The sequence below is a fragment of the Panthera leo genome, chromosome B3 (assembly GCF_018350215.1).
Source record: "Panthera leo isolate Ple1 chromosome B3, P.leo_Ple1_pat1.1, whole genome shotgun sequence".
Taxonomy (NCBI): domain Eukaryota; kingdom Metazoa; phylum Chordata; class Mammalia; order Carnivora; family Felidae; genus Panthera; species Panthera leo.
The window spans coordinates 5172960-5198845 of record NC_056684.1 but is presented as its reverse complement, the minus strand read 5'-3'; the positions used below and the strand labels follow the sequence as shown (position 1 = coordinate 5198845).

Below are 25886 nucleotides of genomic sequence, written 5' to 3'. Positions count from 1 at the left end.
TCAATGGTACTGTAACAGCCTTGTGTGGTGACAGATGGTAGCTATGCTTGTGGTGAGCTAGCATACAGAGTCGTCAACTCACTATGACGTACACCTGAAACTAATGCAACACTGTGCTTCAACTATACCTCAATTTAAAAAGGAGGTGGGGGTGAGTCTATGGCTTCCCAGATGAAGGAAAAACTCAAGAAAATCGTAGAGAAGCTTTCCAAAGAACATTGAATTGGAGCCCAGGTGAAACCTTCCAGACAGGGTGCAGATGTGAAGGGTAGTCTATGCACTATTTGTACCAAGTCTGAGGCACATAGCAGGTGGCTGGAGACTGTTTAAAAACCTCGGGGATCCCACTACGGGCAATGGGGACCCACTGGGGCTTTCAGCATTTAGCTCCCGAGAGTATTTTGCAATTACTTTGGACCTCTTTGTTCTATTCTTTTTTCCCTTAAGAGAAATATATATTGGGGTGCCTGGGTGGCTCAGTTAAGCATCCAACTTCGGCTCAGGTCATGGTCTCACGGTTCACAAGGTCAAGCCCGACACTGGGCTCTCCGCTGTCAGTGCAGAGCCTGCTTCGAATCCTCTGTCCCCGTCTCTCTGCCCTCCCCAGCTCTTGCTCACTCTCTCTGAAAAATAAATTAACATTAAAAAAGGAAAGAAATATATAAAAATATAAAAAATATATATTGATGTTAAAATATCTATTTAGTTAAAATTAGTATTTTTAAAAATATTTATTTATTCATTTTGAGAGAGAGCAAGCAGGGGACGGGCAGAGAGAGGGAGAGACAGAATCCTAAGTAGGCTTCATACTGTCAACACAGAGCCTGACTTGGGGCTCGATCCCACGAATGATGGGATCATGACCTGGGCCGATATTAAGAGTCAATGCTTAACTGACTGAGCCATCCAGGCACCCCTTAGTTAAAATTAGTATTAACAATATATTTATGTTTAACTTTTATACATATTCCTTTTAATTTTAAATTTCAAACATACAATAAAAAGTTGACACCCATGTATTCACCAACCAAATTTAAGAAGTTAAATTCTGTCCTGTTTCTCTTTCAAAGACATAAAACGTTTTGGATGTATTTAAAATCACACACATCCATCATTCACTCCACTCATCTCCTTCTCTTCCCTCCCTCCTCACAGATAATACTGACTACCCCAAAGTGGATGCATATGATTTATCTGAATGTTGTTCTTTTACTACACATCTAACACTATGGGCTTTGCCCAGTTTTTTAACTCTGGGTTTATCAGTAAAATGAAGGCAAGAGCTACCTTTCCCAGTCAGTGGATTAGAAATAGAACGCTGAAATGCCTGGGTGGCTCAGTTGGTTGAGCATCTGACTCTAGATTTCGGTTCAGGTCATGATCAACCCACGGTTGGTGGGTCTGAACCCCACATCGGGCTCTGCGCTGACAGTGCAGAGTCTGCTTAGGATTCTCTCTCTCTCTCTCTCTCTCTCTCCCTCTCTCTGCCCCTCCATCATTCTCTCATTAAAAAAAAATTAAGAAAAAAAAAAAGATACAGAACGTATGTGGTAGCTATCATCATCACGACTGCCACTGAAAGGAAGTCAAGACCCAGAAATTTTCGCTTCTTCCAAGGAGACCATAAGCTGCTTTCTGATGTTTATTTATTTTGGGGGGAGAGAGACAGAGAGACAGAGCATGAGCGGAGGGGCAGAGAGACAGAGACACAGAATCGAAGCAGGCTCCAGGCTCCGAGCTGTCAGCACAGAGCCCAAGGAGGGACTTGAATCCACTAATCATTTGATGGCGACCTGAGCCGAAGTTGGACGCTTAACTGACTGAGCCACCCAGGCGCCCCTATAAGCTACTTTCTGACAGCAGCCTAGCTAACAAAATGTTTGTTCAATTTAGGTCTATTTTCATTTCCCATACGGAATACTTCTGCCTTCTTTCCCAATTTCTGACCTCTAACCCAGGCTCTGCCATTACTGTCCCTTAACCTTGACAGGGGCACAGGAACGCTACTTATCTACATTGGTGGCACCAGGAGCTGTCAGGTGCCTGCTCCATCTCAGGCCAATAGGTGCCCAAAGTTCTGAGTAACCTGAGGGCAGGTGAGGACTATGAGAGGAAGCCTGGTGTTGTGGCAGATGCCTGGGAGTCAGGCAGCTCCTTCCACACAGGGACAAGCTCTTTGTGCTTTAGATTCTCCCTGTCAAAAATGAGGACAATTTTACCTACTTCTCCGGGTGATGGTGATAATAGAACCCTTACCATGTAGCAAGTCCCCTTTGGAGCATTTATTGCATATATTAAGCCACTTAATCCTAACAAAACCTGCAGGGTGCAGAAGACATGATTTCCCCTACACGACAGAAGGAAACCGAGGCACTTAGTTTAAATGACGAGTGGACAATCACAGAGCTAGTAGGTGGAAGAGCCCGGATTCGAAGCCAGGAAAAGTGATGCGGTCTGTGTCCTTAACCACCTCCCTCTGCGGAGGTATTGTGGGGCTACGATTGTAAGCAAATGGGTCCCAGGCACGTGGCACACAGTACGCCCAAAATACAGTAGCCCGGCTCGCGACCGTGGAAAGCTCGAGAAAAAGTACAGTTTCGGTCTTCACCGGGGAGATGGGGGAAGTGCCAGAGGTCTGGGCTGGTATCATCCACAGACTGCAGTGTGCCTGGCCCTGTGGTAGGTACCGGAGTACACCAACAACAACACAATGGGTGCCAGGCCGGCTCTTCCACCGACACCGGGGGCGATCCCGGCCCCACCCCCGGGGCCTGTTTCCCCATCTGGGAACACGCGTGCTTTTTCTCGCGTTCTCTCGGGCTACGGGCCGCGACAGAGGGCTCCGCGGGCCTCGCCCAACCGGGACGGGCAACGGAGAACCTTCCTCTCCGGCCCCGGGCCGGGTCGCCGGGAGCGGGGCTGGGCTGGGCGGTGCCGGGCCCGCAGTCCTGTCAAGTTCAAGCGCGCCGCACTCACCTCTCCGGCAGGCCCGCAGCGGGCGGAACCCCGGTCCAAACTCCCCGCGCCGCCGCCGCAGCCCCCGCGCCGCGCGCCAGCTCACTTCGCGCCGGAAGCCGGCCGATTCCGATTGGTTGCTTCCTGAGGAGACCGACCAGTGCCCTTGCCCCGTGGTACCTGTCCCCGCCCCCGTGGGCTGCTGGGGCGGGGTGTTCCCAACGCCCAATCAGAGTCTGAGATCCGAGGTCAGGTGACCGTGGTTCAACGTGGGCTTCCGGCACGCTCGGGATCTTTGTTGTCCTTGTGTTTCTTAGCCTCGGGGGAGGCTTTAAAGAAGACAGGCGCCTAGAAGCGAGCTGGGGTGAAAAACCCCGGAACTGAGAGGAGCCTGAGACTAGGCAGTTCCCACAGGCCAGGTCAAAGCTCTGCACCCCTGCCTCTTTGGCTCTTATCCGCTGTCTCTGTGAGACTTGGGGGGATTCTGCTCTCCACCCCCTTGTAGAGCTGGCCTCTGCCCCAATACGTGAGCGACTGTAAATTGTCATTGACGGGGAAAGGGATCTCAAACTCGGATGCCTCGGTGGACAGGTGAGGTACCTGAGTGAGAAGCCATGCTGCTGTTCCAGTTGATTGTTGACACGCGCGACTGTGGGCTCTGTGATGCCAGATCTTTTTTTTTTTTAATTTCCTTCCCTTCCTTCTTTTCCTCCCACCCTTCCGCTTCCCTCTCTACTTTTCCTCCCTTCCTTACTTTCCTTCTCTCCTAATAAAAATTGAAAACGTGTTTATGTGTGAAATCCGCCGATTTTAAAATGCTACAAAAATAACACTGCAGTCAAACAAAACACATTATTGCTAAATTACTGTCTACAGGAAAAAGCAAAAGCAGGTTTTTAATAGCCAAATGGCCAAATAGGAAGCAAGATGGAGACAAGGTACAAGGTATGAAAAATCTACCAAAAGAGAAAGCTGAGTACACTTAGACTCAAAAGGAGGGTACTACCCAGAATGATCGGGTCCTCTCAGAACTCAATGAGGTGTGAAACCCAGCTGAAATTGCCTGGGCCACACACTGCCTGAATTCTCCTTTAGCTTTTTTCTTCATTGTCCTTCACATTTCTGCCTTCCCTAGTGCCAGTCATTGTGCTAAGCTCTTGAGAACTTTCTCATGGAGCGCACAGGATGTTAGATGTAGACGTCGGTGAAGGAGGCGGACACTTGCACATTGATGACAAAAGCGATAGGAATAGTGATTATGGGAGTACCTAGGAAGGACACATCCACAGAGTGGCAGCTTTAGGTGGGATTCTGAGAGATGAGTAAGAGGTATGATTTGGAAGCAAAGGCCAGGAAACTGGAAAGACGACAATAAGGTACCTTTGAGGAAATGGCAGGGAAGTGAGCAATATGGAGAGATGATACGCGAGAGGAAACGGACCAGATCTCGGTTTGGACTTCACCCTAAAGGTAAGTGGCAATTGTTGGATGTGGCGACAAGTGGGATAGGGGAGAGCCTGGTGCCATAATATTAAGTGAAATCAATGATTTTACATATACGTGTGTATGTATGGATCTCCACCACCCAGATCAAGGTATGTACCATTTCCAGCACCTGGTAAGATTCCCTTGTGGAGCTTCCCAGCTCGCTCTCCCCCCAGCAGCAACCTGGTCTTACACAGCATATATTCTTCTGTTAACTGCTTTTTTTTTTTTTTTTCTCAACATAGTATCTGTGAGCTTTATTTATATTGTATGTACCAGAGACTCATTCTCTTTTATTACTAATTTTGTGAAAACTGTTTAATGGCCCCCAAAATCCTTTTTGTCCAGTGAAAAATAAGGTGTTGTCTAGCACACCCTCAGGGGTATCTGATCCCATGTAGGCTCTATGCCTTTCATTGTCTTCGAGGTAAAGAACATCTCTAAATTGTTTTAAAGACAGGTTCTTGTCTATAGAAATGCAAATTGTGTCCAGAGGAACGCATTTAATTATTGTCAATTTGATCAGTTCTGCCAGTTTTGCATCTATTTGTAAAGTATTTCATTATTTCTCTATAGTATATATGTGTGGTACTTTGAATTTTCCTTTGTACTATCTTTCTGGATCTCATTCATTAATGAGTTAAATAAAACCTTTGACATGTGTTTATTTTATGTCTTTATAAGAGTCATGATTATACTTGATTTTAAAAACCATTCTTTTATCAACAGTATGCAATTGTATGAGCATGCTACAATTTATTTATCCATTCATCTAATGATGGACATTTGAGTTTTTTCCCTTTGGCTATCATAAATAAAACTGCTGTGGACGTTTTTACATAAGTCTTTTGTGATCGTATGCATCACTTCTTCTTGGGGGGTAAACAGTATCTAGGAATAGGGTTTCTGGGCCATAGGGGTAAGCGTATATTTACCTTTGGTAGAAACAGTCATGTTTCCAAAGCGGGTGTATCATTTTATACTACCACTAACACCGTGTAAGTGTCCCATTATCTCTATCTTCATCAACATTGAAATCGCCAATCCTTTTCATTTTAGCCATTCTGCAGGATGTTTAATGGTATCTCCTTGTTGTTTAACTTACTATAGAAGGTTTTCAGGAGAAGAGTAACTTGGGATAGTTCCTTTCCAACCCTGGGCCCAGCAGAATGGCTCCTGCATAGCAGGGTGGTGAGAAGGAGACGGGCCATTCTGCCATCACTGAGGTACTGACCAGAGAACACATCATCAACATTCACGAGCACATCCATGGAGTGGAGTTCAAGAAGCGTGCCCCTCGGGTACTCAAAGAGATCCAGAAATTTTCCAGGAGGGAGATGGAAACTCCAGATGGAAACTTTCTGGGCTGAAAGGTGTAAGGAATGTTCCACACCGTATCCGTGTGCGGTAGGCTAGAAAACATAACGAGGAGGAAGATTCACCAATACAGCTCTATACGTTAGTTGCCTATGTACCTGTCACCACTTTCAAAAATCCACAGACCAGTAATGTGGATGGGAGCTAATCGCTGATTGTCAAATAAAGGTATAAAACTGCAACAAAACAAAACAAAACACAAGTAACTTAAACAGATTTTAGAAAGCTCTTTTTGGTTATGTGGAGAATGACATTTGTACACCAATGCTCATAGCAGTGTTATTGACAATAGCCAAAAAACCACATCTATTGGCAGATGAGTGGATAAACAAATATGATATCTATAGGCAATGGAATATTATTCAGTCTTAAAAAGGGATGAAATTCTGACACATGTAACAATATGAACCTTGAAGAAATTACACTAAATAAAATAAGCCAGGCACAGAAGGACAATTACTGTGTGATTCCACTAACATCAGGTACCCAGAATTCGGAGGCAGAAAGTAAAGTAGTGGTTACCAGGGTTTGGGGCAGAGGGTATAAGAAGGAGTTACTGTTAAACAGGTAAAATTTGTTTGGGATGATAAAAGAGGTCTGGAGATGGATGCTGGTGATGGTTGCACAACACTGTGAATGTAACTGATGTCACTGAACTGTACACGTAAGATGTTTAATGTTAAATTTTATGTCCTATACACTTTGACACACACAGGGACACACAGGTATGCACACGAGCCTGGTATTCTGGGTCTGAGAACTGAGCAGTGGCTCCTGTCTCCATTGAACCTGTAAAATTTTAATTTATAGAAGTGACTGAGTGAGGACACAGAGAGATTTTATTACTCTGTGTTTCCTGAGAGGAGGAAGCATGCCACACGGGGCCACGTGGGGAAGCGACAGGTGTGGTCAGGACGCAGAGAGGAGCAAGGAGAAACCTAAGCCAGACACTTAATCGGGGTTCGTACAGGGAAGGCAAGCCAGGGCAGGGAAAGTGGCTTGGGATTGGCTAGTGTGAATAATCCTGTGACGTGTGAAGGCCCCAGGCTTGGGGACTGTTCCCAGATGTCTAGTACCTGGCCCTGAAATGATTTCGTCCAGGGCAAACATTGGCATAGTGTAGGAGAGTCAGATAAGGAGGCGGCTGTGTTAGGGACTTGAGATTGGCTGCAGGGTTTCTGATATGACTTTCCGTGCTTGAAAAAGTAGGATCACACGCTTTGGCTCTTCATTTGGCAGTGTGTTTAGTAGATGTCAAAAGGGCAAATACAGAATGTAAAAAACAAAACAAAACACAGAACAGTTGGCCCTGTGGCTGTCTGGTACCAAGTAAACTTTCAGGTGACAGTAGCGGAGACTTTCAGGAAGTAGGGCCTAAGTTGCTCGAAACAACACAGGAAACATTTTCAGAACATTTTACTATGAGCGTGAAAAAGAGGAACAGGTGGGAAGTATAAGGAGTCCTTCCAGGCCAGCCCATAACTCAGTTTTCCATTTATATGGCATTAGCCAAAAAAAAAACAGACTTGAAATTTTTGGCCTCTAATAATGTATTTTTAAATTTTTTTAATGTTTATTTATTTTTGAGGGAGAGAGAGAGAGAGACAGAGCACTACCAGGGGAAGGGCAGAGAGAGGGAGACACAGAATCCAAAGCAGGCTCCAGGCTCTGAGCTGTCGGCACAGAGCCCGACGCAGGGCTCGAACTCACAAACCGCGAGATCATCACCTGGGTCAAAGTCAGCTGTCCCACCGACTGAGCCACCCAGGTGCCCCTCTAATAATATTTTTGTCAAATTTGCAAACTGTATTAAAAACATGTTGAAGGGGTGCGTGGGTGGCTCATAGGGTTAAGCGCCCGACTTCGGCTCAGGTCATGATCTCAGGTCATGAGGCAGGTGTCTTGTGGGAGTCAGTCTCCATGACCCAAAGCACAATGGGTGGCCCAGCTGGATACGGAAGGTCACAGCCTCAGGGTCTATGAGAGCCTCTATTCCCAGGAGAGTCCAGTGTGTAGCCAGTTATCATTGTTTTAATAGCGTACAGCATGAGGCTTAGAGGGCTCGTTTCTTGCATCACAAGCCTTTGAGCAACTTATTGCCATCGTAAGTAGTCTAGAAACTCCAGGAGGCATAAGAAGAGGTTGCCAAAGACTCTACAGTGAAGGGGTTTCTGAGGGCATTAATGGGAGTGCCCGCTGATTTTAATTTGGAAGTAAAACTTGTAAATGAGGAGTATGTCGCCACCAGCCCCCCAAAGGACTAAAAGGTACAGGAACTATATGTCCGCAATGAGCGTGTCAAATGAGTCTCCTTGGAGAAAGATGTCATCATGGCATACCTGTGCTCCTGGTGGACACGGTGAAGATCTTATCTGCACAGACTGCATGCAGTGGCAAATCTGTTGAGGCTCCCCATGCCTGGAAAAGCTACGTTGTGTCCCCTCCGAGGTGAAGGCAGGGCACAGATGAGAGGCTGTTGAAACGGGGATTCGATGTAATGTATTAGCCACATTTATAAGAGCAAAATATAAACCCATTACTGACTGGATAGATTCAGTAAATTTATTTTTGAGAACGAGTGAGAGTGAGCACAAGTTGGGGAAAGAGGCGGGGAGGGGGGAGAGGGGGAGAGAGAGAGAGAGAGAGAGAGAAAATCTTAAACAGGCTCCACGTTCAGCACAGAGCCCCACTTGGGGCTCAATCCCATGACCCTGGCAACACGACTTGAGCCAAAATCAAGACTTGAAATGCTCAACCGACTGAGCCACCCAGGCACCCCTAGATTCAGTAATTTTAATAATATTAGATGTTGGGTATGAGGGCCAGAGCATTAATGATGCAGTAACCCACCACGAGTCACCTGTTGTAGACTGAATATTAGTCTCCTTCCAAAGCTGATACATTGAAGCCCCACCCCCACTGGGACTGTATTTGGAGATAAGGCCTTTACGAAACAACTAAGATTAAATGAGTTCATGAGAGGGGCGCCTGGGTGGCTCAGTCGGTTAAGCGTCCAGCTTCAGCTCAGGTCACGATCTCGCGGTCCGTGAGTTCAAGCCCCGCGTTGGGCTCTGGGCTGATGGCTCAGAGCCTGGAGCCTGCTTCCGATTCTGTGTCTCCCTCTCTCCCTGCCCCTCCCCGGTTTGTGCTGTCTCTCTCTGTCTCAAAAATAAATAAAAACGTTAAAAAAAAAAATGAGGTCATGAGGGTGGGCCCCTAGTCCAACAGGACTGGTGGCTTTACAAGAAGAGGAAGAGAGAGATTTCTTTTTCCCTGCACCACACACGCAAGGCCACGTGAGGACACAGTGAGAAGGCCTACAGGCCGGAGAGAGAGGCCTGACCAGAAACTGAATCAGCCAACACCTTGATCTTGGACTTCCCAGCTTCCGTAACTGTGAGAAAATAAATTCCTGCTATTGAAGTCACCCATTCTGTGGTATTTGGTTATGACAACCCAAGCTGACTGATACAGCACCTTTTGTATTTTCCAGGTTTAAGAAACAGGCGAAATTGGCCTGTCAAACAGAGAAGCAGTGGGGATCATCACCCCTTTGTTAATTAGGTTTTAATCCTTGAAGGCCCTACTGTAACTTACATTGGGCCATAATAGCTATTTCAACTAAGGGGTGTCTGGAGTCCAGTGTATCGAGCCAATCTGTAACTGCTAAAGATTTAGTTTGTTGGGTTTTCAAAAAATGTTTATTTATTTTGAGAGCCAGAGAGAGAGCACACACAAATGAGTGGGGGAGGGTCAGAGAGAGAGAGAGAGAACCCAAGCAGGCTCTGCACTGTCAGTGCAGAGCCTGGCTCGGGGTTAGATCTCTCGAAACACGAGATCACGACCTGACCTGAAATCAAGAGTCAAACGCTTACCCAACTGAGCCACCCCGGTGCCCCAGCCAAGGATTTAGTTTTAATTTATTGTTGATTGCATTAGAGCGTGTGTGTCCAATATGGCATATTTTTAGGGCAATGGGTATTCTGACTATGGAAAATTTAGGCAAGGCTATAAAGTGAGACATTCCTAAGTTTTGTTTTGTTTTTTTTTTCCTCTAGCTTATATTTAATTACTTTCTTAAGATTATAGCAGGCACGATGTTTAAGTTTAGTGGAATCTCTGGCTCTAACTACAATTTGAGCCCCAGTATTAAAACCATAAAGTTTTGTCAATTGGTACATTTTGCAACTGCTAGAGTTAATTTAGAGCTTGGGCTGCAGACACACAAAAGACAATCATCCCTGTTTTTATCTTTTTGTTATACAAATTGTTTTAGTATGTAAGTTTTTCGTACATAAACTTTGGATTTCCAATTGGGTCAAATTAAGGAAATGTCTTTTAGTTAGATATCATGTATACATATGTAAAGTATCTGTTATACATTTGTGTTAAAATATTATATAGATACATAATCTATTTAGTTACCTTTTATTTTCTCCCTCTGCATCTAGGGATGTTTTGTTCTTTTTTCTCTGCCTACCGTTTTTCTCCTGTTTCAGGCTTCTAGCTGCCCAAAAGAGTGGTTTCTAGTTTCTGTCTCCAGCTGGTAAGAGGAAAGACGGAGAGAGAAGAGCCCCAATGTTTCCACAACCTAACCTGTCCCTTTCTTGGAGGATTCCCAACACACATCTTTTTTTTCCTCTTAAAATCTTTTAGGGGCGCCCGACCTTGTTTTTTGGCTCAGGTTATGACCTCACAGTTTGTGAGTTCAATCCTGCTTGGGATTCTCTCTCTCTCTCTCTCTCAAAATAAATAAATAAACTTAAAAAAAAATCTTTCAGAACAGCCAGACAGCTGTATCTCTAGATAGGTAAAGTTTTTCCTTTTTTTTTTTTCCCTGTCTCCTGGCTGTCCCAGACCTTTCCCTGCTCACCACCCCCCCCCCCCCACCTCCTCTGTTTTGCTTTTGAATGTTTACCTGATAAAGTCCTAGTCTGAATAATTCCAGCAGGATTGGGGGCATAGGGGCTGTCCCTAGATGTCTGGCCCCAAACCCTGGGTTGATCTAGGGCAGGGGAAATATTGGCAAGGGATCGAGGGTTATATAAAGGAGGGGCCTGTGGGTGTGGGCGTAGGACAGGCGGGAGGGTTTGAGTAGGACTTTCAGAGCTTGCAAAAGCAGCATCGCACGCGAGATGTAAACAACTTTGGCTGTTCGGGCGGGCCTGTGGTTAGGAGATGTCAGGCACTCAAATACAGAATCCAGAAAAACGGTTCGAGCAGCGCTTCTCCACGCTGGGACACTCTCCAAGACGCTAGTGTGTCACCGCGGCCACGTGTGTGTTGGGCATACCATAAGAGCTTCCAGGCATGAAAAAGCTCCCCCCTCCCCCCCAAAACCCCAAAGGCAACAAAAGAGAACCTTCCGCGGTAAACATCTGTCGTTTTCACCCGTGGAGGACCGTCTGTTCGCCGCATCTCGATATCCCTTCGGAGAGCCACCCCTTCCGACTCCCAAGCCACGCGGCTCTGGCCGTTGTGGGAATGGCTTCTCACGCCTGGAGCCCCAGAGGCGGTCACGTGACTTCCTCCTGGCCAATCAGCATCTCCCGCTGTCTAGGCCTCCGTGATTGGTTCAGGGATGGGCTCGTGGTTCCAGCCGGTCGGTTGCTAGAATGTACTGGGAGCAGCGCAGGTGTCCCCTTTCTGGTGGGGTTGTCAACCTGTTAGGGTGTCATCTTGGAGCTGGGACTGCGAAGGGAGCACCAGGTGGAGGAGGAGTGGGAGCTAGCCTGGGAAAAAACCACCACAGAGGAGAGTACAGGCAAGATAGGGAAAGAAACTGGGTTCTGATTGGATTGTCCGACGCCCTGGATCCTGCAGTGCGATCAAGTTCATGAGATGTTAAGTTCCCTTTCATACTTAAAAAATTTGCAAGGTGCAAACTATAGGCATAATATACTACTGTTTATGTAATAATACGAGGGGAAAATAGTGTTTCTATGTATCGGCTTGCAAATGCATTTAATTTTTTCTGATAAGAAACTAATAATCAAAGATACCTGTTGTGGAACGGTAACTCAGTAAATGGGGGAAAGAATCGTAGAAAGACTTCTCTGTATATCCTTTTCTATCTTTCGACATTTACACATCTGAGAGTGTTACCCATTCATAGTATTAAATACAGACTTCTAAAAATACAAAAACTAGAGGCTGCAATGGTATTTTATAAACCTTAGGAAGAACAAATCCTATTACATCAACAACATTGAATTTCCAAAGTATGTTCTAGTAAGATAAGTATATTTACACTCCTAATCACTCAGGAGCAAAGTAAAAAACATTAACAGTTAAGAGACCAAATAGATGAAGCAAGATCTCAACTGAATTTAAGGTTAGGGGTGCCTGCTGGCTCAGTCAATCAAGATGCAACCCATGATCTAGGGTCGTGAGTTTGAGGCCCACATTGGGTGTAGAAATTACTAAAAAAATAAATAAAATTTTAAAAATAAGTAAATAAAGTTAAGGTTATGTATACACAGCCTGCCTTGTGTTATGTTTGCTGAGAAGATTTAGGAAGCTTTCTGAGATATCCAGTGATAACTGCAAAGTTCTTCCAGAATATTCGGTGTTATCCACAAGGAACTTCTGTCTCGGAGTAGGATGTAGTAGGTATCAGTACGTCATCATTCCTGCTGCAGCAATTGGGGGAGAAGGATAAGCTACAAAAATCATATATATTTGTTTAAGTTTATTTATTTATTTTTGAGAGAGAGAGAGAGAGAGAGCGCGCCCGCGCGCGGGGTGTGGGGGGGCAGAGGAGACAGAGACGCAGAATCCAAAGCAGGCTCAGGCTCCATGAGCCCCATATGGGGCCTGAACCCACGAACCGGGAGATCACGACCTGACCGAAGTTGGATGCTCAACCAGCTGAGCCACCCAGGCACCCCTCCCCGACTCATCATATTTTTAAAGACATCAAAGAGCAGTGGAAAACAGAGAAGGAAGAGCCCATTCTGGGTGAGCTGAGATTGTTGGTCATTTTTTCCCCGGGTCATTTGTGAAGTCTGGTCATAGGCTAACGACTGGGCTTGGTTTACACTGAACTGTTGAGGCCACTCAGGCTATTGTTACAGGCTAGAATCTAGATATGAGGCTCTTTTGCCCACGGGATATTTGGTAAGTGCTGGGGTAGACTGGGGGCAGGGGATAGGGGAGGGCCTGGCTGGGGCCTTGGCTGGAAAGGCAGGGTAAGATCTGCATTCTCTTAGTGTTTAGAAGGCTGAGTCCCGCTAAAGGGAAGGGCCTGCAACAAACACAAGGCAGATCTCATTCTCATGGTAATTAAAAACAGGGGTGGACAGAGTCTAACTAAAGTTGCCACTCACTTCAACTCAGCTCCATTCTGATTGGGTTGAGGCATCATCCCTTTAAGCTATGGTGCCTTCCGGAGGATGGGTAAACCCTCCGGGGGAAATATAATTAACTTCAACTTCTGTGACTCTTTTATACACAATATTTGGCATATAATAGAACATTATAAGTCATCGAAAAAGCAGGTTATCGTAGACTGAACATTGGCCTCCCCAAGATATGTCTGTCCTAATTCCTGGAGCCTGTGAATGTAGAGACTTTGCAGATGTGATTAAGGATTTTAAGATGGAGACATTATCCTGGTTTATCCAGGGGGACCCAATAAAAGCACAGGGGTCCTTATAAGGAGGCAGGAGGGTCGTAGTCAGTAGAAGGAGGCATTAAGATAGAAGCAGTAAGTTGGAGTTATGGGGAGACGGGATCACAAGTCAAGGAATGCAGGTCCCCCGAGAAGCTGGAAAAGACAAAACTGGATGCTTCCTTGGAGCTTCCAGAAGCAACCAGCTCTGCCAATACCTCGACTTTAGCCCCACGAGACTGATTCTGGACCTCTGACCTCCGGAACTATAAGATAATAAATCATCATTGTCTTAGACCACTACATTTGTGGTCATTTCTTATAGCAGCAATAGGAAACTGATACAGCAGGGCAATGCACCTGATCATCAAGAGGGGAAAAGTGAGGCAACAAAAGTAGACCCACATCTAATCTGGATGTCAAGGATTTAAAATAACTATTTAAGGGGCGCCTGGGTGGCTCAGTCGGCTAAGCGTCCGACTTCGGCTCAGGTCATTATCTCGCAGTCCGTGGGTTCGAGCCCCGCGTCGGGCTCTGTGCTGACAGCTCAGAGCCTGGAGCCTGTTTCAGATTCTGTGTCTCCCTCTTTCTCTGACCCTCCCCTGTTCATACTCTCTCTCTCTGTCTCAAAAATAAATAAATGTTAAAAAAAATAAATAAATAAATAAAATAACTATTTAAATATGTTAAAGAAAATAGTGGGGGCAACGGACAAAATGGGGACCAGATGGGGAATTTCAACAGAGAACTGGAATCTGTAAAAGCCAAATGAACATTCCAGAATGGACACATGTAACATCTGAAATAAAGAATTCCGATGGGCTGAGCGGCAGAGTTGGACACAGCAGAGGCAAGAGGTTGGTAAACTTGAAAACGGGCCAATGGGAAATATCCAAACGAAAGTACAGAAAGATAAAGTAGCAAGAACAATGTTAACTGCAAAGAATATAATATTTGGCTAAGAAGATTATTCATTCCTTTAATCTTAGAACGTTTGCTGTAGAAAAGAAAACGGAATTTGTGTATTTAAACTAAAAAGAAACTCACTTTATAAATCATATTGTAGATTCTCCTATTAGCCTCCTGGATCTAGTAACATAAAATAAAGCTTCTAGCAGTTTCGACTCTAAAAACTGAATTTGTTTTCACATTTGTAGAATGGAGGTGGTGGTGCACGTCTCACAGGATTAGGATGAGAATTAAGCGACACGAGGCCCTTAGCATAAGGCCTGGCACAGAGTAAATGCCCACTGGGGACATCTGCCCTGTCACGTGTCGTGAACTCCCATCACATGAAATGAGGTTAAATGAGATAATGGATATAAAGTGCTCTGTCAAGTCCTTACAAACGGTGGTGTTTCCTATCATAGCATGAATCTCAGTTTACCAACTCAGGTGTGTGATAAATGGTATTTTCTTTATTTAAAAAAAGTGTTATTTTTAATATTTATTCATTTTTAAGAGACAGAGCAGAGACAGAGCATGAGTGGGGCAGGGGCAGAGAGAGAGGGAGACACAGATTCCGAAGCAGGCTCCAGGCTCTGAGCTGTCAGCACAGAGCCCGATGTGGGGCTCGAACTCACGGACCGCGAGATCGTGACTGGAGCCGAAGTCGGACGCTTAACCGACTGAGCCACCCAGGCGCCCCAATATTGTCTTTATTTTGAGATAATTCTATGTTTTGGGCTCCCAACTGGCTGGAGTGACAGCAAATTAATCTCAGGAATCGGGGCTCTTCTTTCCTTTCTGCTGAATGGTACCTGTGTTCTAGAGGCTCATGTTGTGCCAACGTGGGGAGGGTGGGTGGTCCTTATGTTTCCCCAGAGTCAGCCAGAAGTATCTTGTTCCTGTACATGTGCCTCTTCCGGACTCTCTCCTCAGCTTCCCTTCCCACTTTGGGGGCCATGGGGATCTTTCTGCCGCTATGGTGCCAGACGAGGGCCTGGGGGTCTTAGAGGGGCTGCCTGGGGCACAGCTTGCCCTGACACCCTAGACAGTAGTGTCTTCTCTGCCATCGTGTTCCCTGGGGTGCTGCCCGGGAAGCAGGGCCCCTGGCCTTTCTTTCTGGAACCCACCTCATCACCGTTCTCACAAATTAATTCCTCATTTATTTTTCCTCTGCGTGAGGGGCTTTTTATCTGGTCTCCATAGAGAATTCTGTCTTCTTCTCCTTCTTTTTTTTTTTTTAACGTTTATTTTTTTTGAGAGACAGAGCATGAGCAGGGGAGGGGCAGAGAGAGGGAGACACAGAATCCGAAGCAAGCTCCAAGCTCTGAGCTGTCAGCACAGAGCCCGACACGGGGCTCGAACTCATGAGCAGTGAGATCATGACCTGAGCGGAAGTCGGACGCTTAACCGACCGAGCCACCCATTTGCCCCTAGAATTCTGTCTTCTTATAGGTGTAGGCCCCTGGAAACTATTGTTTTGGGACTATAGGATCCCCCCCCCTTTATCTCTAGGGAGTATGTTCCAAAACCACCCCCACCAAGGGATGCCTGAAACCACGGATAATTCTGAACCCATAAACTATTTTTTCCTGTACATACATACATACATACACACATACTTAGGGTACAGTTTCATTTATAAATTCAGTAAGAGATTAACAACAATAATAATAAAATAGAACCATCTAACAATGTACTGTAATAAAAGTTACAAAATACTCTCTCTCTCAAAATACCTTATTGTACTGTTCTCGCCCTTCCTCCTGTGAGGATGTGACATAAAACGCCTACATGATGAGGTGAAGGGAGGTGAGTGACGTAGGCACCCTGACGTGGCGTTCGCCTACGCCCTCCGCTTCTGAACTGCGCTGCCCGTGGATAACTTAAACCGTGGAAAACGAAACCGCGGATAAGGGGGGCCTACTGTATCGTTTTCTCCTCTCATTACCGCTTCATCTCTCATCGGAGCCAATAAACAGAGAACTGGCTTAGATGGATGAAGAAGGGCAGGAGGGAGGATATAACAAGAAAATAAGAATACATCCCGGAAGGGTTCCAGTGATGGTGTCGTCCGGGTACCAGATTAGCCTTCCTGCCATAAAGCAACCGTGACACTGGACAAAAGATACGAGCAACCATTCTCAGGCTCTGAACAACAGGTAGTGCATGACAGTGATCTCAGAGGGGGAACAGGAGATAGACCCCAAATCGTCTTGGCTGTCTGCTGGGGAACAGGTTTCCAACCCCATCGTGGCACACGGTGGTGCCCGGCTGTGTTGAAGAAGCAGAGATCACGGTCCAGGGCTGCCGAAGCAGCTTCAAGCTACAGGTCATGGCACTGGAAGGGACGCTGCTTCATGTGTGGGGGGCAGAAATCTCTGTGGGAGGTCCCCCGTGAGCCGCTGGCTGACAGCTGGGACGCTCGTGTGTAGGGAAAGGCTACGCGGGGCTTCCGGCGAGAGGCTGCTACAGGGCTGAGAATTAAACAGATCCTGGACGTCTGGCAGACAACTGAACCTAGAGCACCTCCAGGGTATCATCCGCAGGGGCCACTAAGCAATCTAAAATCCCTACACAGGCAAGAAAACAGGACAGTGTGACCCAGATGAAAAACAACAAACAGTCGGTAGAAACTGACCTCAAGATGGTCCAGATGTTGGATTTAGCAAAGACTCTAAGTAGTATAAGTATGTCCAAAGATGTAAGAGAGAGTTACGTTCCAAAGAACTAAAAGAAAATATGGTCAGAATGAGCGTGCCAATGGGAAACCGAGACCAGCAGGTAAGGAGATCCAGGGATCTAAGCGCTCTCAAATTGATCTACCCAATCCTCATTATCTTAGACCCTCCTTCGCTCCTAATTCCTGGGATTCCTGGTTCTTTTGGTGGTTGTTCCTTTTTAGGATTCTGTGGTATAATATAAACTGCGTTGGTTTTTACCGAATCCCACTTCTGGCTCGGGAATGGCTGCTTGGATCTTCTAAGACAATCACCATCCCTCTTCTGTTGTCTGGCCTCCAAAATTGCGTTACCATTGTCTCCTCTGTTCTCCTTGTCCTTGTAGATTTATTGCAGTTTGTTAAAAATCAGTTTACTATGGTTTTAATAAGGGTTTTAGAGGGAATGAATGTAGATGTACGTGTTTCATCCACAGTTACAGCCCGGAACTCCTGCATTAAGTCTTAAAAGTGATTTAAATAGCATAACACTTCCTGGAAACCGTTCTCATCCAATATGTGAACAGCCGTCTGTTGGCCTCCCCCTCACTAAAAGGCCTCAAATGAGATTTCTTAATCTGTCTGTCTTCTTGTGCTCTCAAGGGCCACCAGACCTCTGAAATAAATTAGAGTTATGCTGGTCCCCAGCCCATTACTTGGACATGATAAATCAGGAAGAGGGAGACACTCACTTTCTTCTAAGGAAGCAGCCATCCTCGGGGGGGACCTGCGCTCACCACAATTTTACAAATGCATACCTTCTTAGACACGCCTGGCTTTTGATGACAGCAAATATTAAATTATGCTTCAACTATAAAACCTCTATTGCATCGAGCTCAAGCTAACAACATTAAGTGATTTCCTAGGTTTAAAAATCTAAAAGGCTTTTTCTTCCCTTAAACAAGTCCTGCCAGCCCCAGCATTAATTATTCTTGATTCTAGTAAGCACCTCACTCTTTTGCCATGGGGGGGGGGGAGTACCTTTGTTGTACGGAGACTGACGGGGACAACTCCCCTTCTGCCTATTATAGTTCTCTATGCGGTTGGTAGCTCCCGACGTGCCTCCAGCCTGTGTTCTGTGACCGGGACATCTATGTGGTTGGAACCTTCTTCCGTTTTTTGTCTTGGCTCCTCTCTCAGTGGCGAGGGGGCTGCTCCACTTCAGGTACAGAACTCCTTCTAAAAACCAAACTATAATCCCTACCTGCTGTCTAAGTATGCCAGTATTCATTTTATGTATCTTGGCTGGCCACATTACCCTTCTACATCGCGCCCAAGCAAAGCCCACACCTTTATCCCCAATTCCAACATACTAAAAAAACCTTATAATTGTGCTCCTGCTTTTTGTACACCCCTCCGTTTGCCTTCACACAACGTTTCTCCCCTCTTTTTTGTTAACAGTATCTTGATTTCGTGCAAACATCTATGTACCTCCCGCCTCCCCTAGAAACTGGCTCAGGGGCAAATTTTGATTAGTTGGGTATCATTTCCCTAGACGAGATTGTTCAGACTTCTTTTTTTGTTGGTGGTGAAAGGGCGGGCCTACGCCGGCCGACTCCATCTTGTTCTGTGTCCTTCACCTTGACCACACCTCCTCCCCTTGAGTAACCCCCCCCCTCACCTGTCTAACAGGACTCGGACCCTTCCCCAGCCAATCGGCTGAGGCCACAGCCGTTACCTCACCAACTGCCCCTGGGCCCCAATAAAACCTTTGTCCTTTTGAAACTCGCTCTCTCTCCCTGGTATCTCACCGCTGCGTCGGTGCAGGTAGGGGATTGAGCTCGAGCTAGCTCGAATAAAGGTTCTTTTGCTTTTGCATCGGACTCGGCTCCCTAGTGGTCTTTGGGGATCACGAATTCTGGGCATAACATTTGGGGGCTCGTCCGGGATCCCCAAGACCCCTGAGGGACCCCCGACCCGGAGAGCCTGACTGGCCACGGTTAGTGTCTGTTTGTTTGTTCTGTCTTTTCTGTGTGAGCTCACTTCTGGAGTTCTGGTAGTGCCCGACGCGGTCTAAGTGGACGCACTGGAGGACCACGGGCCGGGAGTTTCGGAAGACGTTCCGATTCTCCCTTCTGGAGGGACGTGGAATCCCCTCAAAGGTCTGAGACGAGGCGGGTCGCTCCCGCTGGTCGGCGTGAGGCCGTCGTCTTTGGAGGGACGTGGAATCCCCTCATCGGTTTTGGAGGGACGTGGAATCCCCTCAAATGTCTAAGCTAGCTTTCAGTGTTGCTTCCATGGAGTTGGAAGATTTTCTAGGGGCCCTCTGTTTGTCTGTTTTTGTGTTTCTCTGTTTTGTTCTGTGGACTTACTGGACGGACGTTATGGGACAGACTCAGACTACTCCTCTAAGTATTATGATTGATCACTTTAAGGATGTGAGGGGAAGAGCTAACAACCTCAGTGTGGAAGTCCAAAAGGGTCGGTGGCAGTTTTTTTGTTCTAGCGAGTGGCCAACTTTCAATGTCGGATGGCCACCAGAGGGGACCTTCGACCTCCCTACCATCCACCGAGTCAGGAGTATCATCTCTCAGCCTAAGACGGGCCATCTTGATCAGCTCCCTTACATTATCACTTGGCAGGACCTTGTGGAAGACCCACCCTCTTGGCTTAAGCCCTTCCTAGCCCCGCTCCCTCCGGAGCCAAAACCCATTCTTGCTTTGCAGGGGACAAAGAAGAAGAAAAGTCTTATCCAGCCTTCAGCACCCCTCTACCCTGTCTTACAGGGGGGTACTGAAGAAGAATTAATTTTTCCTCCCTCGTATAACCCCTCTAGGATGCTGGAAGAACACCATCCTCCCCCTCCGGGGGAGGCAGATGCTGTTCCGAGAGCGGGAGGCGGAAACGCTCCAGTGGGAAGCCCGCCCTTCACCAGACAAAGGGCTCAGAGGGAGCAATCCGCCTCCGCCGCCGACTCCACTATTCTGCCCCTGCGAGCCACCGGACCCCCAGACGCGGAGGGGAACCAGCCCCATCACTATTGGCCTTTCGCCACTAGTGACCTCTACAATTGGAAAGCTCAGAATCCTAAGTTTTCCGAGAAACCGGCAGGGCTTATTGATTTATTAGACTCTGTTCTTTTTACCCATCAGCCCACGTGGGACGATTGCCAGCAGCTTTTGCAGGTCCTGTTCACGACTGAAGAAAGAGAAAGAATCGTCAACGAGGCCCAAAAACTAGTTCCGGGCACAGACGGGAATCCCACCACCAACCAGGCTCAGATAGATGCCTCCTTCCCCTTAACTCGGCCCCAGTGGGATTTCAACACGGCAGAAGGTAAGGAGAGGCTCCGGGTCTACCGCCAGACTCTAATGGGGGGTCTCCGAATGGCTGCTAGAAAGCCAACCAATTTGGCCAAGGTAGGAAATGTACAACAGGGAAAAGATGAATCTCCGGCTGCCTTTTTAGAACGGATCATGGAGGCATTCCGTACCTATACCCCCATGGATCCAGAGGCTCTGGAAAGCAAGGCAGCTGTTATCATGGCCTTTGTAAACCAATCGGCCATAGACATTAGGAGAAAATTACAGAAAATAGATAGACTAGGAGAAAAAAGTCTGCAGGACTTACTGGTGGTAGCCGAAAAGGTATATAATAACCGGGAGCTTCCTGAGGACAAGCAGGCTCGCGCCATGGCGGCTGCCAGCAGTAAGCAGACTCGAGACCTGGCGAGAATACTACTAGTTACCACTGCTGACTCCCCTGAGGAACGAGACCGCCGTCTCTGGCAGCTGGCAGACGACTCAAGAAAAGGTAAAAGAACCACCAAGGGGGGGAAGCAGAGGCTGCAGAAGGATCAGTGCGCATACTGCAAGGAGATAAGGCATTGGGCCCGAGATTGTCTGAAAAGGGCCGGCGGGAAAGGAAGCAAGACTGATCGAGTAAAAGTCCTAGAGCTAGATGAACTAAGTGATTAGGGGAGTCGGGGTTCGGACCCTCTCCCCGAACCCAGGGTAACTCTTAAAGTGGAGGGGACCCCTGTTGACTTCCTTGTCGACACCGGAGCACAACATTCGGTCCTCTGCACCCCACAAGGAAAACTAGCCAGCAAGAAGTCCTGGGTACAAGGGGCAACTGGTATGAGCCAGTATTCATGGACTACCCGAAGAACAGTAGATTTGGGAACGGGCCGGGTATCCCACTCCTTTATGGTAATACCAGAATGCCCCTACCCGCTGTTAGGACGGGACTTACTGACCAAGATTGGAGCTCAGATAACTTTCAGACAAGGGGGGCCTCAGGTCACCGATGGCAAGGGCCACCCCATCCAGGTCCTGACCATGAAACTGGAGGATGAATACCTCCTCCACCAGGAGGCGCTCCCGAGAGAGGATAATATAGACAGATGGCTACAAGAATTCCCCTCGGTTTGGGCAGAGACTGGGGGGGGGATGGGACTAGCCGCTCATAGGACCCCAGTCCTGGTAGAGCTCAAGCCAGGAGAGAGTCCGGTAAGGATCAAACAATACCCCATGTCACAGGAGGCCCGGAAGGGGATCCAGCCACACATCCGGAGACTACGAAGCCTAGGGGTACTAGTTCCTTGCCAGTCTGCCTGGAACACCCCCTTACTGCCGGTCAAAAAGCCTCACACAAATGACTACCGACCGGTACAAGACCTCCGGGAAGTAAATAAGAGGGTCGCGGACATACACCCAACTGTTCCCAACCCATATACTCTCTTGAGCTCCTTGGCGCCCTCCAGGGTCTGGTATACTGTACTAGATTTAAAGGACGCCTTCTTCAGTCTGCCGCTGGCACCCCAGAGCCAACCCCTGTTCGCCTTCGAGTGGCATGATCCGGAGGAGGGCTACAGTGGGCAACTCACCTGGACACGGCTACCTCAGGGATTCAAAAATTCACCCACCATCTTCGACGAGGCACTACACGAGGACCTGGGTGAGTACAGAAGGGAGCACCCTGGCCTCACCCTCCTACAGTACGTAGATGACATCCTGATTGCTGCTGACACGGCCAAAGACTGTGAGCGAGGGACCCAGGACCTGCTGGCTACCCTGGGAGCTTTAGGGTACCGGGCATCCGCGAAGAAGGCTCAGATATGCAGGGAGAGGGTAAGTTACCTGGGATATATCCTGGAGGGCGGACAGCGGCGGTTATCAGATGCCAGAAAAGAAACTGTCCTAAAGATCCCTACTCCCACCTCCCGAAGAGAAGTGAGGGAATTCCTAGGATCAGCCGGCTACTGCCGCCTCTGGGTTCCAGGTTTTGCTGAGATCGCCAGGCCCCTATATGAAGCTACCAAAGAAGGGAAAACATTTAAATGGACTGAAAAAGAAGAAATTGCCTTTAATCAGTTAAAAAAGGCCCTCCTAAGTGCCCCAGCCCTGGGCCTACCAGACATTATGAAACCCTTCCACCTCTTTGTAGACGAACATAAGGGAATAGCAAAAGGGGTTCTAACTCAAGCCTTAGGCCCCTGGAACCGCCCAGTGGCTTACCTGTCTAAGAAACTAGACCCAGTGGCTGCCGGCTGGCCGCCATGCCTAAGAATTATTGCGGCGACAGCACTCCTAGTCAAGGATGCAGACAAACTGACCCTAGGACAGGAGATCTGGATCACAACCCCACACGCCATTAAAGGGGTCCTGAAACAGCCTCCTGATAGATGGATGAGCAATACACGTGTGACTCATTACCAGAGCCTCCTACTCAACCCTCCACGAGTGCGGTTCCACCCCAGTGCAGCCCTCAATCCTGCAACCCTGCTGCCCGACCCTGACCTAGGTGCTCCACTACATGACTGTGCGGGAATCCTGGAACAAGTACATGGATTCCGGATGGACCTGACCGACCAGCCCCTCCCCGATGCCGAGGCTACTTGGTTCACTGATGGCAGCAGCTTTGTGCGAGATGGACACAGGTATGCGGGTGCAGCGGTGGTCACCGAAATGGACACCGTATGGGCGGAGGCTCTACCCTCCGGAACGTCAGCCCAGCGAGCGGAGCTCATAGCCCTCACCAAGGCGCTGATGCTGGGAGCTGGAAAACGGCTTAACATCTACACAGACAGCCGTTATGCATTTGCCACAGCTCATATTCATGGGGCAATTTATCAGGAGAGGGGGTTACTGACGGCAGAAGGACGGACTATAAAAAATAAGCAGGAGATACTTAACCTGCTTACGGCCTTATGGCTTCCTGCCAAGCTAGCCATTATCCACTGCCAAGGGCACCAAAAAGCTGATAACCCAGTAGCTAGAGGTAATCGAAAGGCTGACCAGGCAGCCAAGGCAGTAGCCCTTACTCCAGTCCCCACCATGACCATACAACTACCAGACCCGGGAGACCCAGTTTTACCAGACCAGCCCAAATACTCCCAGGAGGAGTTACAGCGGATCAAGAAACTCCCCATGGCCCAGGAGATAAAGGGATGGTGGTATACACCTAACAAGGAGCTCGTGCTGCCAGACCGGCTCGGAGTCTCAATATTAGAGCACATGCATCGGTCTACTCACATGGGGGCCCGAAAATTAAAAGACTTAATCCGACATGCCGGAATCAAGATTCACCAACAGGACACCAAAATAGAGCAAGTTGTATCTGCCTGCAAGACCTGCCAACTCACCAACGCGAAAGCCACATCAAATAAAAAAGGAACCAGGCTCAGAGGCACCAGACCGGGAGCCCAATGGGAAGTCGACTTCACTGAAGTCAAACCAGGAAAGTATGGTTATAAATATCTTTTAGTATTTACAGACACCTTCTCTGGCTGGGTGGAGGCATACCCAACCAAGCATGAAACGGCTCAGACGGTGGCTAAGAAGCTACTAGAAGACATCTTACCCAGGTATGGTTTTCCTGCCATGGTAGGATCAGACAATGGACCAGCTTTTATCTCTCAGGTAACACAGGCAGTAGCCAAGGCGGTGGGGGCAAACTGGAAATTACATTGTGCTTATAGGCCCCAGAGCTCAGGACAGGTAGAAAGAATGAATAGAACCCTAAAAGAGACCCTTACCAAATTAACCATGGAGACTGGCGGGGACTGGGTGACTCTCCTACCGTACGCCCTTTACCGGGTTAGAAACACTCCTTACACTCTGGGTTTTACTCCCTACGAGATCATGTTTGGCAGGCCACCCCCTGTTATTCCCAGCCTTCGAGCTGAACTTCTTGCAGAGTTTAAAGATCAAGAACTTTTTCTTTCCTTGAGAGGGCTCCAGAGGGCGCACGAGGACATTTGGCCGCGCCTCCGTGCCATCTACGAGGCTGGCCAGACCCTGACACCTCATCAGTACAAGCCGGGAGACTGGGTCTATGTCAAGAGGCACCACCGAGAGACTCTCGAGCCGCGCTGGAAGGGACCCTACATTGTAGTGCTGACAACCCCCACCGCTCTCAAAGTAGACGGCATCGCGACCTGGGTCCATCACACCCACGTTCGGCCAGCGGACCCCTCCTCGATCCGGAAGGACTTCGTCACGCGATGGGCCATCAGTCGGGACCAACACAACCCGCTCAAGCTCAAGCTCAAGCTACAGCACATTCGACCCACCTAATATTGGTAACTCTGTTAACTCTGCTTGTCATTGCTCATGCTACCGGGAGTCCCCACACCCCCCAAAACATCACCTGGCAGATCATAGATACCAGCTCAGGGACAATACTTAATTAGACCTCCCAGAGCCACCCCAGGGACACATGCTTCCCAGAACTTAGCGTAAACTTCCAAACTGTTCCCCTTGTCACCATAAATGCAGCCGGTCCCATGATTGGGTCCGTAAGTTACATGACAAGGGGGGAATGAAAGGGCGGGCCTACGCCGGCCGACTCCATCTTGTTCTGTGTCCTTCACCTTGACCACACCTCCTCCCCTTGAGTAACCCCCCCCCTCACCTGTCTAACAGGACTCGGACCCTTCCCCAGCCAATCGGCTGAGGCCACAGCCGTTACCTCACCAACTGCCCCTGGGCCCCAATAAAACCTTTGTCCTTTTGAAACTCGCTCTCTCTCCCTGGTATCTCACCGCTGCGTCGGTGCAGGTAGGGGATTGAGCTCGAGCTAGCTCGAATAAAGGTTCTTTTGCTTTTGCATCGGACTCGGCTCCCTAGTGGTCTTTGGAGATCACGAATTCTGGGCATAACAGTGGTAGGTTTTTTTTTTTTTTTTTAGGTTTATTTATGTATTTTGAGAGGGAGAGAGAGAGAGAATGAATGAGTGGGGAAGGGACAGAGAGGGAGAGAGAGAATCTCCTGGGGAGACTTCTGAGAAAGGTTTCCTCATTCCCAAAAACAGACGCCCAGGAAGAGTCATCCTCTTTTGCTGATCACTGTTGGGTCTGAGTGTGGCACCTCGAGCAACAGCAGCCTTCTCGTGACTGAGACAGAATCTAGCCTGGGGAGAGGAGAGGAGACAGATGAAAGACTTTGGGTCCTCCATGACGTCCCCAATTATACTAACCACGGAGCCTTCCCCCCTCAGGGAATCTTGTTCAATAAAATACTCTTAATTTTTAAAGCCAAAGTGAAGTTGAGTCCACTAGATTTTTTCTCTTTGGCCCTTCGGGTCCACTGTCCACTCCTCTCTGAATCAGGAAGTTGGGTTTGCCGATGGCGTGCATCAGCGGCAGATCGACGTGGAGGGATAGAGAGCAGTTTCCATAACCACCCCTTCCCTTTGCCCTTCCAGGTATGAGGGTAGCTTCCCTCTGTTGCTAGCTCCCCTCCCCGTTGGCTTCTGGAACCCTGCTCAAACTTCCGTAATCCCTCCATTAGCCTCTCTGAAATGTCCCCTTTCCAGTGTGTCGCCTCTTTTCTGTTGGGATCCTGCCTG

General features: G+C 47.9%; 1 protein-coding gene, 2 long non-coding RNA genes and 1 pseudogene across 3 annotated transcripts in view; 2 read left to right on the top strand and 2 right to left on the bottom strand.

Moving 5' to 3' along the window:
- Window positions 1–3072, bottom strand: part of BLM (BLM RecQ like helicase) — an 87960-nt gene extending 84888 nt beyond the window's left edge. Inside the window, exon 1 of the mRNA XM_042940934.1 lies at window positions 2977–3072. The gene's annotated coding sequence lies outside the window, so the exon portion shown is untranslated. The remainder of the gene's footprint in view (window positions 1–2976) is intronic.
- Window positions 3073–5609: 2537 nt separating this feature from the next.
- LOC122221110 lies at window positions 5610–5965 on the top strand (annotated as a pseudogene).
- A 572-nt stretch (window positions 5966–6537) lies between these two features.
- LOC122221111 lies at window positions 6538–11346 on the bottom strand. The gene is made up of 4 exons (XR_006203076.1): window positions 11180–11346; window positions 10243–10360; window positions 8157–8290; window positions 6538–6606 (listed from the first exon to the last, which is right to left on the bottom strand). It is a non-coding gene; the product is annotated as an uncharacterized LOC122221111 (long non-coding RNA).
- A 2898-nt stretch (window positions 11347–14244) lies between these two features.
- LOC122221587 lies at window positions 14245–25545 on the top strand. Its single transcript, XR_006203317.1, has 3 exons — window positions 14245–14286; window positions 18125–18258; window positions 25350–25545. It is a non-coding gene; the product is annotated as an uncharacterized LOC122221587 (long non-coding RNA).
- The last annotated feature ends 341 nt before the right edge of the window (window positions 25546–25886 follow it).